Below are 18,692 nucleotides of genomic sequence, written 5' to 3' on the forward strand. Positions count from 1 at the left end.
TGTAGTCACCAAAAGGATTGATATTTGTGAGCATTATGCCACATGGACAAGGATGTTTTTAGTAATCCATGTTCACTTTCCATTTAGGCTTTGGTACAAACATAAGTGTGACCCTTGCGTTTTGTGTTCAGAATATTACTGTGATAAAATGTACATATAGATCAGGTTACATGAGTAATTCTTCCACCATTTCTCAGAGCAATAATTTGAATACGTATAAATTAGTATTGGGGGTACAAAGAGATGTACCCTGTGTCTATTGATATACAGATAATGCATGAGTACACCACACTGTGAATAAATAATATAACTAGTTCCACTTTAAATAATGGATTAATTTGATATCTTAAAATATATAAGAAATCTTATATTGATATACTATCATTTATTCCAAACAATTATACATCTAATGTTAATATTAGGGTTATGGTTTATGAAGAAGGGTGTGAGTTTTGCTTCAAAAGTGATTATGTAAATCGAAAATCATGTGTTTGGAAAGAAGTCTCATGGAAAGACCAGTCATGAAACATGGAGGAATATATGTGTTCAGAAGCAGGAAGTGATTGAAAGTGCAACAAACGCCTATATATATGCTAACTTGTAGATGAAATATATATCGTATGATGTGCATAAACTGAAGAAATAGCAACGTATCAGTGTTGAATAAAAATGAACGTCAAAATACATATCATGCCCCATAGGAATCTACTTGCATTGATGTAAAACTGAGTCAGTTATTGTAGAAATATTAGAATTTGTATGCACCATTCACTGAAGTTAGTTTTCCGTATTAGGAAACAAATATGTATTTCAGGTGGATAAATATTTCTGAATATAATCTTGTGAAAAGTTGATTATAAATCCACATATATGAACTTATAGAATTCAGAGAGTGTATGATAAAACATATATTTCATTTTTTGAAAAATCTGGATAGTATATATATATATATATATATATATATATATACACAAAACACACAAAGACATTAAAAAGTAGCAATATATATGCCAATTGAAATTCATAGTGAAATATATATCATCCATGGATGCAAAAATATATATTTTAAAGAACATGGATTTATGTATAATGTTGTTCAACTAGGAAAATGAATCCAATGTGTATGCAAAATTGTGATACACAAAAATCTTCCCACTCTCATCCTGAACAATGCCTTGACATTACGCTCACCTTAAGTAATACATAATTATATGAGAAGAGTTAAAAAATCTGTGAATACATATCTGAAATGGAATATGCTCAAGACTTTACAACTTTGGATATGGTAGAGGAGTTTCCAAAAGTAACGGACAGGGTAAACACTTAACAAACATGGAGCTCTGCTGGACTAAAGACTTCTTGAGAAACTGCCTCTGAGGTTGGGCACTTGAAATATATGTTTTTGTCTTGAGTTTACCTTCCTATGTAGTGAGACCATCAATGCTGGTTCTGCATCAATGTGACCTGGAGGATATGGTTTCTTATTTTACAGTGAACATGAGGCAGCAGTGCTGAATTCTCTCATTGCAGGTAAACTGTGGCCACTGAAGGCTAAGTGTCTCCCCGTGTGGACTGTGAAGCCATTTGGTCATCCTCCACTTTCCATGGTGTTTTTTGCTAGTGCACTGGAAATTTGGTATATGTTTCACGAAATAAAAGGAGTTCAAGTGGAACACAGTCGAGGAAAGAGTTCTGTCATGTGTGGTGGGTCAGGGTCTGCAGGAGAATGCACCAACCCGGCTTCTATCTCACATAGCTTGCCCCCTTGACCATAGCAACCTGATTCTGAACATTTCCCTGAAAACTCTCCATATAACAAGATGCCTTTACATATAAGGTTCTGCTGGCTACACTATGTCAGTCACAAGCCATTTGGATGCCAATGGAAGATCCACAAGGCCACAACACAGATGTTTTATCACACACCTGCACACCACTGCTCTACGCCCAATACTCAGCAGGCTCCAAATTACTGTCATCTCTGTTCTACACCATTTTCATGAAAACCAAAAAATCCACGGACTGTCTGGTATACTCATGATCAGCAACAGGACATCCAAAGGTTCTCCAGTGCCACCTGGTCATGGGAATTTCAGAAATTTTATGGTATTTATCTAACCACTTTTCAAGAATGAAGTTGGAAGCACTGGGGGTTTCAATTCATTCAGGAAGTATTAAATGTTGAGGAAGCTCATTTCAATGAAATCTCTGGGGAACTCTCATAGGCAAGCCTTTCTAAAGAGTGGCTAAAAGGTCACATGAAGCCAGGCCCATTGAGGTCCACAATGTGAGGTCCATGTGTGTTTTGACTCTCAACAATGGCTGCCAAGTCTTTCAGAATACAATCATGTGATATCCTAGCTGAGATGCCCAGTGCTCTGTGGAAAGCAAACCTGGGAGTAGATCTCAGTTTCCAAGAGTGACTCTCATGCATGGACTCTTAAAATCCCAACACAATTCATGGCAATACTTCTCTGGGGTCAGTTCCAGAAGTCAGTCTCTAAAGAAACCACACAAATGTGCAAGCCCAGTTGGACCCAGTCATCTCTTCCAACCACATAAATGACCACAATTAAAACCAAAACACTCCCACATGGCCCTCATCATCTTCCATATAATCACTCATCATAACCTCTGGCTGGAGGTTTCCATGAGGGTTGCAGCCCAAGAGAGTTTCCAAAATAAGCTCCGTTGCCCCTCATTTGCATGAAGTCATGGTGGCCTGGACACCATTCTGTGAACCAGGAGTGATCAAATAGGCCTGCCGTAAATACTGCTTCGCTTTTCCAATTTTACGCCTTCTGACTGTGGGATTTAGATTCTTTATGTGAATTGAAGTCATGGGAAAACCCAAGCACATAGGGGCTAGACTCTGTAAGGCTCTGAAGAACTCATTTTACCAAAAGGATCCCTATTCTCACTTGATGGAGGTCAGAATTTTTACAGAGGAAGGCGAGAGACTTCATCCACAATGACTGCTCTTTTGTCAATTAGCTTTTGGATGCACACATGGGATCTTTCTTTAGATCCATCAGGTGTTGAGATATAAGCCTTAGTCTCACACAGGACCAAAAGGCTGATTCAGATATATCCCTTTCCAAAGCAAGTAAGCAAAGAGCCACATGTGATACCAAATCATTTCCATTTGAAAACCATTTTCTTCAGGCTTCCCAAATGGTTGGCCTGAGGCAGAGATCTTCCTGACATTCAGGGAAACACAACAATAGGTTAGCAAAAGGCCCAAAGCAGGGTTTCTCTACTGACAGTTTACTGCTCACACTGATATCTGAGTTTTCTGATATACTCGCCATTCATTTCAGCTATCCAGTACATGGCCATGTCACATAGCTTGGAGGCGGTACATATAATGGAAACAAAACCATGAGCCAATTCTGGAGAGTGGCCAGAGTTCAGGAAGAAAACAGGAACTTAAGAATGTTTAAGGTGTTGCCCTTCGATAAGGCAAGCCGCAGTCCATTCATAAATTGGGCAGGATGAATGCTGGGAAGTTTTCTACTAGACAGGACATATCCATTGATGCATTCTCTTTTCTAATGTCTACAACCACAGACACACTGGGATACACAGACCTAAAAACACTTGCCTTGTCAAACAACTTAGTAGAAACAGTCCACTCCAAACCAAACAGACCGCCTTTTCTACCTTTTCTCAGAGCATGAGAAAAAAAACACAAACACACAACTACACCTACAAAGGCATCTCATTCCCTCAAGTAGGTCTGTGACTATCCGGAGTGTACTCTCACTGGTGAGCCTTACTATGTTACTACGAAATGGCCTGTCCTGTCCCAGATCTGGTCTCTTTGGCCAACTCTGTGAAGTCATCAGGAGCCCTCGGGAGCCACTACTTGCTTTCTCTGGAAAGGCCAGTCTTCAAAGCTATCCTGGAATTTGGCCATCCTCACATCAGTAAATACCAAGAAAGACTGATTCTGGCCTTGGAATATCCAAACAAGTGAGCCCACTGGGACGGGGCCTGGGACTGGCTCTGGATGCCTGGTTCCCTAGATCGGAAGTTCAGAGAGTTCCATCACCAAAGAATTGAGATGAGGTCACTTCATTCTGTAACTGAATGAGGTCACTGCCTTTGCAACCACTTTGTCCTAACAGTTGCTTCCAAGGGTCCCATGATATGGTTGCTGCCCCTATTTCCTGTGACACTTTCACAAGTTAGAATGGCATATCACCCATAGGCACCCAGAAACAGCTCTCCACACAGGCCTGGTTTGGTCCAGCTTCTGTACATTAGGAACAGAAAGGCTGATTCAGACACAACCCCTCATCCAGACCAGGATGTTTGCCATGGAAGATGACTTTTCCTCTCTCAGGTCCTTGATAGCTGCCTACATCTTTTCCAGGGATCATTTCTCCATGTACCTTTGAGGTTCTCAGCAGGTGATAGATCCCCTACATTTCTGTATTGTAAGACCAACCCTGTCCCTGCTCTTCTATAAAGTTAGAATGAGGGAAGAGTATATGGTTTGGGTTAATTACATGTTCGATTTGGGTGAGGAATCATTTTGCTTGATGAATAATGGTATTGGGAACCTGCGATATTTATAAGAATATAGAGGTGAAATATATGTATGAAAACAGAAATCCACGTAAGATTTGAAGCCCAGAAAGGGATTGTCCCCTTGATTGAGAGACTTAGCTTTGAATTATGTCCTGCACAGATGTCTCAGATAAAGCAATATACAATGGCATCAGACCTTGTACCTTGGATGTTTGAATGTCGAAGAGAACATCCATTCAAAAAAGGATTGTCAGTAGGTTTTGGATAGTCAGTAGATTCAGAAAGAAGAGTGAGTATAGGATTTGGACCAAAAGTTCTTTAGCAATTTGGTTTAAGGTAGATAGTGAATGTAAATGTCAGCACATATGAACAGTCAGTCAAAATGATGAACTGGGGAAATAATGTAGGAAGCAGATATCGATAGAAACATTAGGAAATCAGGCAAAGTATAAAGTGAGTGATAGGATTAGACATTTTCAACAGGGTTGAGTTTGAAAATATAATCTTAGAAAGAAGCAAATATGTAGTCACCAATTGGATTGACATTTGAGAGCATTAGGCAACCTGGACATGGATGTTTTTAGAAATCCATCCTCACTTGAAGCCTTTGGTACAATCATAAGTGTGACCTTTGCTTTATTTTCCAGAATATTACTGTGATAAAATGTATATGTAGATCAGGTGACATGAGAATTTTTTCCACCATTTCTGGGAGCAATATTTTGAAGACCTATAAATGAGTATTGGGGGTACAAAGAGGTGGACCATCTGTCTAAGAATATAGAGATAATGCAAGAATAGACCATACTGTGAATAAATAATATAACTTGTTCTGCTTTAAATAACTGATTGAATTGATATCTGAAAATATACAGAAAATCTTATATTGATATACAATCATTCATTCCAACCAGGTATACGTCTAATGGTAATATTAGGGGTATATTTTATCATGAAGAGTGTGTGAGTTTTGCTTCAAAAGTAATTATGGAAATCGAAAATAATGTGTTTAGAAAGAAGTCTCATGAAAAGACCAGTCAAGAAACATGGAGGAATACATGTGTTCTGAAGCAGGAAGTGATTGAAAGTGAAACAAATGCCTTTAAATTTGTTAACTTGTGGATGAAATATATATCTTACGATGACCATAAACTGAAGAAACAATAATATACCAGTGTTGACTAAAAATCAAAATCAAAATACACATCATGTTCCATAGGAATCTACTTGCATTGATGTTAAAGTGGGTCAGTTACTGTAGAAATATTAGGATTTGTATGCACCATTCACTGAAGTTAGTTTTCAGTTCATGGAAACAAATATGTGTTTCAGGTGGATGAATAATTCTGAGAAAAATCTTTTGAAAATTAGATTATAAATCCGCATACACGAATATGAATTAATTTAGGGATTGTACAATAAGACACATATATTTTATATTTTGAAAAATCTGGAGAGTGTATATCTATTTATATACACACACACAGAGAGACATTAAAAATTAGGAATATATATGCCAATCAAAATTCATCATGAAATGTATATCTTACACTGATCCAAAAGTATTCATTTTACTGAACATGGATTTATTTATCATGTTGTTCATCTACGAAGCTCACCCACAGGTTGAATTTTCAGTTCCAACAAGGTTTAGGAGGAGTGATGTCTTCTCCCAATTTGCATCTGCCAAGTCAGCCACGTCACAGGAAAGTACATGTGATAACAGGTAAGATTCTGTATGTGCATATGAAAATACATGTGCTGAGTTGGCTACAGAGAAAGGGAGAGAGGAATTGACATATTTGTTAACTTTAAAAACACATGGAGAACTATTTCAACAAAAAATTGACTAGATTTATAACTCCTACCCCATATAATGCAAAAGGCAAGACCAACTCTACACCATGCCTCCTCTGAACTGCTTGTATTTCTATTCTGCCTGGGTTATTTTTCTCCATCATATTAGAATTAGTAGTCAGAGTCTAGTAGGGTATAGGTTAGTGTCAGGGATTCAGTATTTTGAATGGAAAACAGGAAAATGAATCCAATGTGTATGTAAATATGTGCTACACAAAAATCTTCCCACTCTCATCCAGAACAATGCCTTGATTTTACCTTCGCCCCAAGTAAAACACAATTAGAGTGGAAGAGTTAGAAAATCTGTGAATACATATCTTCAAAGGAATATGCTCAAGAGTTCACAACCTTGAAGGTGGTAGAGGAGTTTTCAAAAGTAAGGGAAGGGTTAATACTCTACAAACATGGAGCTCTGCTGGACTAAAGACTTCTTGAGTAACTGCCTCTGAGTTTGGGCACTTAAATATTTGCTGTTGTCAGGAGCTTTAGCTTCTTTTGTAGAGAGACCATCAAAGCTGGGTATGTATCTAAGTGACCTAGAGAACATGGTTTCTTATTTTCTAAGAACATGAGGCAGCAGTGCTGAATTCTCTCTTTGTAGGTAAACTGTGGCCACTGGGGGCTAAGTCTCTCTCCGTGTGGACTGTGAAGCCATTCGGTCATCTTCCAATTGTCGTAGTGTTTCTTGCTGCTGCAGTGTGAGTTTGGTATTTGCTTCACCAAATACAAGTAGTTCAAATGGTCACAGTGCTGGAGGGAGTTCTGTCACGTGTGTTTTGTCAGGTCTGCAGGATAATGCACCAACCAGGCTTGAATCCCTCATAGCTTGCACCCTTGACCATAGCAACATGATTCTGAACATTGCCCTGAAACCTCTCCATATTACAAGATGCCTTTACATATAAGTGTCTGCTGGCTGCATCATGTCAGTCACAAGCCATTTGGAAGCCAATGACAGATCCCCATGGCCCCACCACAGATATTTTATCACACACCTGCACACCACTTCTCTAGTCCCACTACTTATCAGGCTCCAACTTACTGGGCATCTCTTTTCTACACCATTTTCAAGCAAGGCACTGTCTTGTATACTCATGATGGGCAACAGGACATCCAAGCTTGTCCCGTGCCACCAGGTCATGGGAATTTCAAAAATTCCATGGTATTTATCTAGCCATTTTTCAAGGATGATGTTGGAGGCACTGTGGGTTTAAATTCATTCAGGAACAATTAAATGTTGAGGAAGCTCATTTCAATAAAAGCTCTGGAGAACTCTCACAGGCAAGGCTTCCCAAAATGTGGCCACAAAGTCACATGAAGCTTGGCCCATGAAGTCTACAATGTGTGGTCCATGTGTGTTTTGACTCTCACCTATGGCTGCCAAGTTTTTCTGAATAAAATCATGTGATATCCTGACTGAGATTCCCAGGGCTCTGTGGAAAGCCACCCTGGGCCTAGACCTCAGTTTCCAAGGGCCACTCTCATGAATGGCCTCTTAAAATCCCAACACAATTCATGGCGATACTTCTCTGAGGGCAGTATGAGAACTCAGTCTCTAAGGGCAATCACACCAGAGTTCAAGCCCAGGTGGATCCAGTCATCTCTTTCAAACGCCACAAAAATGACCAAAATTACAATTAAAACACTCCCACATGGCACTCATGTTCTTCCATATAGACACACATCATAACCTCTGGCTTGAGGTTATCATGAGAGACGAAGCCCAAGACAGTGTGCAAAATAAGCTCCATTGCTCCTCATTTGCCTAAAGTCAGGGTGGCCTCGACACCCTTCCTGTGAACCAGGAGTGATCAAATAGGCCTGCCCTTAGTACTGCTCCGCTTCTCTAATTTGAGGCCTACTGACTGTGGGGTTTAGATTTTTTATGTGAATTGGAGTCATGAGAAAACCCAAGCACCTGTGGGCTAGAATCTGCAGGGCGTTGCAGAACTCATTCGAGCCAAAGGATCCCTATTTTCACTTTATGGAGGTCAGAAAACTGACAGAGAATGGCGAGAGACTTAATTCACAGTAACTGCTATCTTGCCATTTTAGTTTGGAATGCACACATGGAATATTTCTTTAGATCCATCAGTTGTTTATGTATAATGTTGTTCAACTAGGAAGCTCACACATAAGTTGAATTTTCAATTCCAACAGCGTTTAGGTGGAGTGATCTCTTCTCACAATTTGTATCTTCCAAGTCAGCCACCTCACAAAAATGTACTTGTGATACCAGGTAGAATTCTATATGTGAATATTAAAATACATGTGCTGAATAGGCTACCGAGAATGGGAGACAGGAATTTACATATTTGTTACCTTTAAAAACACATGGATAACTATTTCAATTAAAAATTGAATAGATTAATAACACTTACCCTTTATCATTCAAAATCAAGTCCAACTATACAGCATGCCTCTTCTGAACTGCTTGTATTTCTAATCTGTTTGGGTTATTTTTCTCCCTCATATTAGAATTAGTAGTCAGAGTCTAGTAGTTTATGAGTTATTGTCAGGGATTCAGTATTTTGAATGGAAAATTGGAAAATGTATCTGATGTGTATACAAATATGTGGTGCACAAAAATCTTCCCACTCTCATCCAGAACAATGCCTTAACATTACCTTCGCCCCAAGTAAGATACAATTAGAGGAGAAGAGTTAGAAAATCTGTGAATACATATCTGGAATGGAATATGCTCAGGAGTTCACAACCTTGGAGGTGGTAGAGGAGTTTCCAAAAGTAAAGAACAAGGTAAACACTCCACAAACATGAAGCTCTGTGGGCCAAAAACTTCTTGAGTAACTGCCTCTGAGGTTGGGCACTTGAAATATATGTTGTTGCCATTAATTTGGCTTCCTTTGTAGTAAGACCATCAAAGCTGGGTCTGTTTCTATGTGACCTGGAGGACATGGTTTCTGATTTTCTAATGAACATGAGGCAGCAGTGTTGAATTCTCTCTTTGTTGGTAAACTGTGGCCTCATGTGGCTAAGTGTCTTTCCGTGTGGACTGTGAAGACATTTGGTTATTCTCCAGTTTTCGGGGTGATTTTGCTGCTGCACTGGGATTTTGGCATTTGCTTCACAAAATACAATGAGTTCAAATGGGACACAGTCCTGGAGAGATTTCTGTCACGTCTTCTGTGTCAGTGTCTGCAGGAGAATGCACCAACCAGGTTTCTATCTCACATAGCTTGCCCCCTTGTCCATGGTAACCTGAATCTGAACTTTGCCCTGAAACCTCTCCATATAACAAGATGCCTTTACATATAAGGGTTTGCTGGCTGTACCATGTCAGTCACAATCCATTTGGAAATCAATGGCAGATCCACAGGGCCCCACCACAGATATTTTATCACACACCTGCACACCACTGCTTTCGGCCCACTACTCACCAGTCTCCAACTTACTGGCATCTCTGTTCTAGACCATTTTCATGAAACCAAGTCAATCAAGGCACTGTCTGGTACAATCATGATCAGCAACAAGACATTCAAATGTTCTCCATTGCTATCTGGTCATGGGAAATTCAAAATTGTCATGGTATTTATCTAGCCATTTTTCATGGATGTAGTTGGAGGCACTCCGGATTTCAATTCATTCTGTAACCATTAAATGGTGGGGAAGCTTATTTAATTGAAAGCTCTGGCGAACTCTCACAGGCAAGTCTTCCCAAAGAGTGGCCAAAAGGTCATATGAATCCAGCCCTATTGAGGTCTACAATGTGAGGTCCATGTTTGTTTCGACTCTCAACGATGGCTGCCATGTCTTTCAGAATAAAACCATGTGATATCCAGGCTGAGATTCCCAGTGCTCTGTGGAAAGCAAACTTGGGCCTAGATCGATTTGCAAGGGTGGCTCTCATGCGTGGCTAACTAAAATCTCAACACAATTCATGGTAATATTTCTGAGGTTCATTCCAGAACTCAGTCTCTAAGGGGAATCACACCAGGTTTTATCACAGGTGGACCCAGTCATGTCTTCCAACTACCACACAAATGACCACAATTAAAACCAAAACACTCCCACATGGCCCTCATCTTCTTCCATATATACACACATCCTAAGCTCTGTCTGGAGGTTTCCATGAGCGACAAATCCCAAAACAGTGTCCAAAATTAGCTCCCTTGCCCCTCATTTGCTTAAAGTCATGGTGGCCTGGACACCCTTCCTGTGAACCAGGTGTGATAAAATAGGCCTGCCTTTAATACGGCTCTGCTTCTTCAATTTGAGGCCATTACCTGCTTTCTCAGAAAGGCTCCACTTCAGAGTTCTCCTGGCATTTGGCCATCCTCATATCAGTATGTACCAAGAAAAACTGACACTGTCCTTAGTAAATCCAAACAATGAGTCCACTGGGGCTGGGACTGGAACTGGCTCTGTGTGCCTGGCTTCCAGTTCAGAGAGTTCCATCAACAAGTAAGTGATGTAGGTCACTGCTGGCTTGTGTGAAGCCGGTGGTGGTAGTTGGGTTCTAAAAGATTTCCTGAGGAGCTGTTTTTTTTTTTTTTTTGGCGTGTGTGGTTCTTAAAATAACGTTTGTTTCTTTTGTCAAGTGGCTCCTGAATTGTGCCCAGACTGTGGCATTTGGTGGGCCGCAAGGGGAATAAGTGAGGGTAAGTGATAACGTAAACTGCTCACCCCTGAAGGCAGGGCGAGAGGATAGGTAGCCATTTTAAGATTCCTCTTTTGTTTTGCTTCACTTTTGTTTTAAGTTGCCTGTCCCTGGAGATGGGTAAGATGAAAGAAAAACCGCTCACATCTGAGGAACAGATAGGGAGAAAGGACAGATGGGCATTTAAGGAGGATAGAAAAGCTATTATAATGATTTCCTGTTGTTCCACATTTGTTTCATTCTGGTTCAGTTTTGTTTGGCGTTATCTTCTTGGGTTGTATTATAGTTATAGTAGAAATATTCAAGTAAAAGAGAAAGTCTCTCGAGCTAGTCAGACAGAGATAAAAATTCAAGTAAAAAAGAAGGTCTCTCGAGCTACCCAGACAGAGGAAAAAATAAAGTAAAAGAGAAAGTCTCTTGAACTAGTCAGACAGAAGAAAAATTCAATTAAAAGAGAAGGTCACTCGAACTAGTCAGACAGAGGAAAAAATTCAAGTAAAAGAGAAGGCCTCTCAAGCTAGCGAGACAGAGAACGAAAGTGTAAAGCAGAAAAAGCCATCAGGGGGAAAGTTACAACAGGAGACTGCTACTATCACCTTTCTATCACCAGAGGGTGTAAGTGTCCAGCCAACAGCACCAGCTCTGAAGAAACTGCTACTAACAACTTTCTATCTCCAAAAGAAGTAAGTGTCCAAATAACAAGACCACCTCCATACGCTGGGAGGCCCCCAACCCTGACAGTTGATTGTTGGGATCCTGAGGCAAGATCTCAAATATTAACATGCCCTGTATTTGATGCAGGAGTGCAGCGAGTTCACCGTGCTTTAAATTTCAAAACAGTGAAGCAGCTAAAAGAGGCTGTAACAACCTATAGTCCTCAAGCACCCTTCACTGTAAGCATGGTCAAATACATTAACAACTTGAAAATGACGCCAGCAGATTGGGCTAATATGTGTAAAGCTGTGCTAAATGGAGGACAATACCTGTTATGGAAGGTTGCCAATGAGGAATTTTGCAAGGAGACGGCTAGGCGAAATGCAACAGCTGGTTATCCTCAGAGAAATCTTGATATGTTTTTAGGAAAGGGACCTTATGAGGATCAGCAGCATGATATCATGGAAAAAGGCATCTGGCTACAGAGCCAAAAAATCGACAGGGGGGCCTAATGCTCCGGGGCCCAAAACCACAAATATACGGAGCACGGAAGGAACCCAGCAACCCAATCAGGGTAGTGCCCAGGACACATTGTCCATCAGATACCTCATCAGACAAACCAGAGGGAGTGCAGGGTTGGACATCTGCACCTCTGCCAGAGCAGTACTAACTCCAGAGATGGGAGTTCAAATCATTCCCTCAGGGGTAAAAGGACCTCTTCCCCAAGAAACTGTATGCTTATTATTGGGACAGAGCTCTTCTACTCTAAAAGGACCTACGATAAGTCCTAGGTGAAATGAAGGTGAAATGAAAATTATAGCCAGTTCTCCAAAGGGTATATCAGTAATTTCACCAGGAGATAGAATAGCACAGTTACTAATAATACCAAGCCTACATGATAAATTTTCCAGTCATGCTGTAGAAAGAGGTGCCAAGGGATTAGGCTCCACAGGTATAGATTGGGCTATGCTTTCTTTAAATTTAGATTCTTGCCCCATGCTAAAACTAAATATTCAAGGACATGAATGTAATGGTCTACTGGATACAGGTGCAGAACTTAGCATCATCTCTTCAAGAATGGCCAAAGCATTGGTCATTACAACAAACCACTCAAATGCTTCGAGGCCAAGGAGTGGCGACTAATCCCCATAAAAATGCAACGGCATTAGATTGGAAGGATCCTGAAGGATGTGAAGGAACTATACAGCCATATGTATTGGATGATCTTCCCGTAACTTTATGGGGATGAGATGTCATAGATCAATTACGTTTGACATTAACAAATAACATCAATCAAAATGCACCCACTATTATGACTAGACAAGGTTTTAGGAAAGGAAAAATATTAGAAAAACAATAACAAGTTATTGCAGCACCAATACAAATATATCAAGGAACAGACAGACATGGGTTTGATTTTAAGAAAGGGCCACTGAGACAGTAAAAATTACTTGGAAATCAGAAAGACCAGTATGGGTTCCTCAGTGGCCCCTGACTAAAGAAAAGGTACAAGCAACCCATGACCTGGTAAAACAACAATTAGCGGAAGGACATGTACAGCCGTCTGTATCTCCCCATAATACTCCCATTTTTGTCCTCAAAAAGAAATCTGGTAAATGGAGATTATTGCAAGATTTAAGAGCCATTAAAAATGAGATGGTTATTATGGGACCTGCTCAATTGTGGATTCCTCAATGTTCTTCTTTGCCAAAAACCTGGTATGTTTTAGTTATAGATATTAAAGTTTGTTCTTATTCAATTGCAATTCATCCTGAGGATAGTCCACGTTTTGCATTTACTATCCCTGCACTGAATCATGAAGGTCCTGATAAGAGATCCTAATGGAAAGTACTCCCTCAAGGGATGGCTAACAGCCCAACTATGTGTCAAATTTATGTTAACAAATTAATCCAGCCACTTAGAAATCAAAATCCTGAATTACAAATATTTCACTATATGGATGGTGTATTATTAGCACAGAAAGCTAAAAACACATTGTTAGAATGTTATGCCACACTTACAAACTTATTAAAAAATTATAAACTAGAGATATCAATAGATAAAGTACAATTAAATTTTCCATGTAATTATTTAGGAGTTCTATTATCCTCAACCATGGTCCATTCACCAAAATTCAAATACGAATAGATCAACTCAAATCACTTAATGACTTTCAAAAGTTATTAGCAGACATAAATTGGATAAGGCCTTATCTAGGTATACCAACAGGAGAGTTTGAACCTTTATTTGATATCCTAAAAGGTCCATCAGATCCAAATGCACACAGAATGTTAACACCTGAAGCAAGAAAAGCATTAAAAATCATTGAAACATTAATGGAAAATATTCATTTGGATAGTATTGATATAAGTTTGCCTTAATTATTTATTGTACTACCAACAAAAAAATATTCCTACAGAAGTATTTTTGGCAAGAAGGTCCATTATTATAGATACATTTATTTTATTCTCCTACCACTATTCTTACTAGGTATACTGAGGCTGTAGGACAATTAATACTCAAAGGAATAAAAGCAGCAAAGGGAGTGTTTCTAATTTCTCTCAATAAAATTATTACTCCATAACCTATGAATCAAAATGATGGGTTAGATAATGAGTTAAATACTTGGGCAATGATCATGTGCAAATCTAATGTTTCATTTGATAACCACTTACCATCTAATCCTTTATTGTCTTTTTGGTCATCGTATCATGTAATTTTTCCAAAAATGACAAGAAAAACACCTATTATAATAGCTCCAAATATATTCACTGATGGGTCAAATAATGGTACAGCAGCAATAATTACACCTGATCAAACTTTTACATTTTTAGTACCCAAACAGTTAGCTCAAAATGTAGAGCTTAATGCAGTATTACAAGCTTTTGTGATGCTTAAAGCATCTGTATTTAATTTATTTTCAGATAATCAGTATATAGTTAGTGCTATAGTATCACTTGAAGATGGTGGTAGGATTTCCCCTTCCTCTACTGTTTTCTCTTTGCTTTCCACTATATAAAGTCTAATCTGGGACAGAAAAGATCCGTTCTTTATAGGACATATCAGGACACATACAGGATTGCCTGGAGCCCTTAGTTTGGGCAATCATTTAGCAGATAAAGCTACACATGACATACATACATATTTTCTTTACATTAGAAGAAGCTACAAATTTTAATAAAAATTTCCACGTCAATGCTAATACTTTACAAAAGAGTTTTAAAATAACTAAGGAACAAGGTAGACAAATAATAAAACAATGAAAAAACTGTGTGAACTTTTTACCACAAGTTAATCTTGGAGTCAATCCTAGAGGATTGATACCTAACCATATTTGGCAGATGGACGTCACACACTTGCCAGAACTTGGAAAATTAAAATATTTGCATGTTACAGTTGATACTTCTTCTGGATTTTTGATGGGCTCCCTTCATGCTGGAGAAAAAACTAAAGATGTTATAGCTCATTGCTTACAAAATTTTGCCACTGTGGGCATTCCAAAACAGTTAAAAACAGATAATGCCCCCGGTTATACTTCTACCCCTTTTAAACAATTTTGCTCATCATTTGGCATTACTCATATAACAGGAATCCCATACAATCCGCAGGGACAAGGCATAGTTGAAAGAGCTCATGGAACTATTAAAACGTACTTATTAAAGCAAAAAGAAGGAATTGGAAAGGGGTATATATTCCCCAAAGATAAACTTAAAATAACCCTTTTTACTCTAAAGTTTTAAATTTTGGATTCATCAGGGCTTAGTGATGCGGAAAGGCATATGTGCCCTAAAAATGTACAAAAGCCCAAGGTATTTGGAAGGATATTCTAACAGAAAAATGGAAAGGTCCTGACCCAGTAATTGTCTGGAGTCGGGGATCTGTTTGTGTGTTTCCACAGGGAGAACAGCAGCAGATTTGGATTCCAGAGAGATTAACTAAAGAGATGTCTACAGACCAAAAAGAAGATGATTTGGCTCAAATACATAACAGCTGATATCCAGAACTCCAATTTGGCTATTCTTACATCTGTGACAGAACCAGGATGCTTTTTTCAATATCTATTTTATTATTTTATTATGGATCCAAATATTTTTTTTTTATTCACGTGATGTAAATGTTTTAATTTAAATTGGGTAAACACCAGTTGAGGACTGTTTTAAAATGTGAACAATAAAGGAGCTTAACAGATCTGTTTGTTTACTTTCACCTTTCCTTTTCATTATATTTAATAATTTTCTTCAATATAATGTAAATTGTTAAGAAAATTGTTTCCTTTTAGTGCCTTCTGGAATGTTACATAATATTTTCTTTAGGCATTATTGCCAGAATTCCTATCTTCATCTCAGTGCCTGTGAAGACAAAGATAAAACCAATCTACAGCTTCTGCAATAGCCATCACTGAACTGCTTATAGAACTTGCCTGAACTATGTATCACTTGTATGCATTGTGAACTCACCTGCATGCATTGTAAACTATCTGTTGGTGCAGCAACTTGTGGTAGTGTTGGGGTATTTTTGCTGATGATGTCATCGGTGGTACAATTTTTCCAAAAGGAGCCGTCAATTGGCTTGGTGTATCCTCCTCTCTTCTGCTTGTCATGGTCATTCAGCTAAAATTTGGGGGCCAACAGAGGTGAGGCAAAGAACCTCACCCACCCGCTGGTACAAAGACCTCTCCACAGGTGTGGCTGTATACTGGACCTGTAGTCAGTGACAGGTAAGAACCAATTGCAATGGTACCAACCTAAGACAGGAGGCTTACACCTAAAGGTCAGCTCATTCGATAATGGGTAAGGACCATATGTACTATTGGACAACCTAAGGCAGGCCCAATCCCTAAGCCCCATGCTTGTTGTTTAAACAGAGAGGGGGAGATGATGAAAGCCACATCCAAAGGGGCCAAAGCAAACTTTCAGACTACCAGCTGAAGATTGGCTCACAGCGGACCCAGCAACATCTAGCTGATTGGCTCCTCTGTGGTGATGCTCATTGAAGATGCTCATTAAGCTGTTTCCCCGCCCTTTAGGATTGCAAGCTGATGATTGGCTCACAGAAGCCCCAGCAACATCTAGCTGATGGCTCTTCTTGCGGTGATGCTCATTGGGCTGTTTCCCCACCCTTTCAGACTACGGAGTTCCTCATTGGGTGACATTTTTGGCTCTGCCCACATGACCCAGCCAATCGACCTCAAGAGCAGGAGGAGTGGGGAGGTTGACAGGCTTGTGGGAAGCCAGTGGTGGCAGTTGGGCTCTGAGGGTTTTTCCCGATGAGGTATTATTTTGGCGTGTGTGGTTCTAAAAATAAAGTTAGTTTCTTTTGACAAGTGGCTCCTGAATTGTGCCAAGCTAGACTGCGGCAATCCTAATGTGATAGCAAAAAATAATCCAAACACAATAGAAATACCAGCAGTTCAGAGGAGGCGTGGTGTATAGTTGAATATACCTTTTGGGTGATGAAGGGTAGGTGTTATAAATCTAGTCAATTTTAAATTGAAATAGTTCTCCATGTGTTTTAAAGTTAACAAATATATGAATTCTTGTCTCCCTTTATCGGTAGCCCATTCAGCACATGTATTTTTGTATGCACATATAGAATCCTACCTGGTGTCACACGTACATTCTTGTGAGGTGGCTGACTTGGCAGATACAAATTGTGAAAAGAGATCACTCCTCCTAAACGTTGTTGGAACTGAAAATTAAAACTATGGGTGAGCTTCCTAGTTGAACAACATAATACATAAATCCATGTTCACTAAAATGAATATATTTGGATCCCTGGATGATATATATTTCATGATGAATTTGGATTGGCATATATATTGCAACCTTTTAATGTCTGTGCGTGTGCATGTGTGTATATATTTATATATATATATATATATATATATATATATATATATATATATATATATACTCTCCAGATTTTTCAGAATATAAAATATATGTGTCTTATTATATAATCCCTAAATGCATTCATATTCATGTATGTGGATTTATAATCAAATGTTCACAAAATTATTCTCAGAAATATTCATCCACCTTAAATACATACTGTTTCCTAGTACTGAAATCTAAGTTCAGTGAATGGTGCATAGAAATCCTAATTTTTCTACAGTAACTGACCCACTTTAACATCAATGCAAGTAGATTCCTGTGGGACATGATGTGTATTTTTACGTTCATTTTTATTCAACACTGTTACATGACTATTTCTTCAGTTTATGTACATCATAGGATATATATTTCATTCACAAGTTCACAAATTTATAGGCCTTTGTTTTACTTTCAATCACTTCCTGCTTCAGTACACAAGTATTCCTTCATGTTTTTTGACTGGTCTTTTCATGAGACTTCTTTTTATTTTAGATTTCAATAATCACTTTTGAAGCAAAACTCACACACACTTCATGATAAACCATCACCCTAATATTACCATTAGATGTATAAATGGTTATAATGAATGTATGTATATCAATATAAGATTTCCTGCATATTTTCAGATATCAATTCAATCCAGTATTTAAAGTTGGAACCAGTTATATTATTTATTCACAGTATGTTATATTCATTCATTATATCTATATTCATAGACACAGGGTACACCTATTTGTACACCCAATACTAATTTATACATCTTCAAAATATTGCCAACAGAAATGGTGGACGAAATACTCATGTCACCTGATCTACATATACACTTTATCACAGTAATATTCTGGACACAAAATGAAAAGTTCACACTTATGATTGTACCAAAGCCTAAATGGAAAGTGAACATGGATTACTAAAAACATACAAGTACAGATTGCCTAATGCTCTCAAATGTCAATCCTAATGGTGACTAAATGTTTGTTTCTTACTAAGATTGTATATTGAAACTGTACCCTGTTGAAAATGTCTAATCCTATCAGTCAATTTATACATTGCCTGATTTCTTAATGTCTCTAATGATATCTGCTTCCCTATATATTTTGCCCAGTTCATCATTGTGTCTGACTCTTCACATGTGCTGACATTTACATTCACTC

The sequence above is a fragment of the Callospermophilus lateralis genome, chromosome 9 (genome assembly GCF_048772815.1).
Source record: "Callospermophilus lateralis isolate mCalLat2 chromosome 9, mCalLat2.hap1, whole genome shotgun sequence".
NCBI lineage: Eukaryota > Metazoa > Chordata > Mammalia > Rodentia > Sciuridae > Callospermophilus > Callospermophilus lateralis.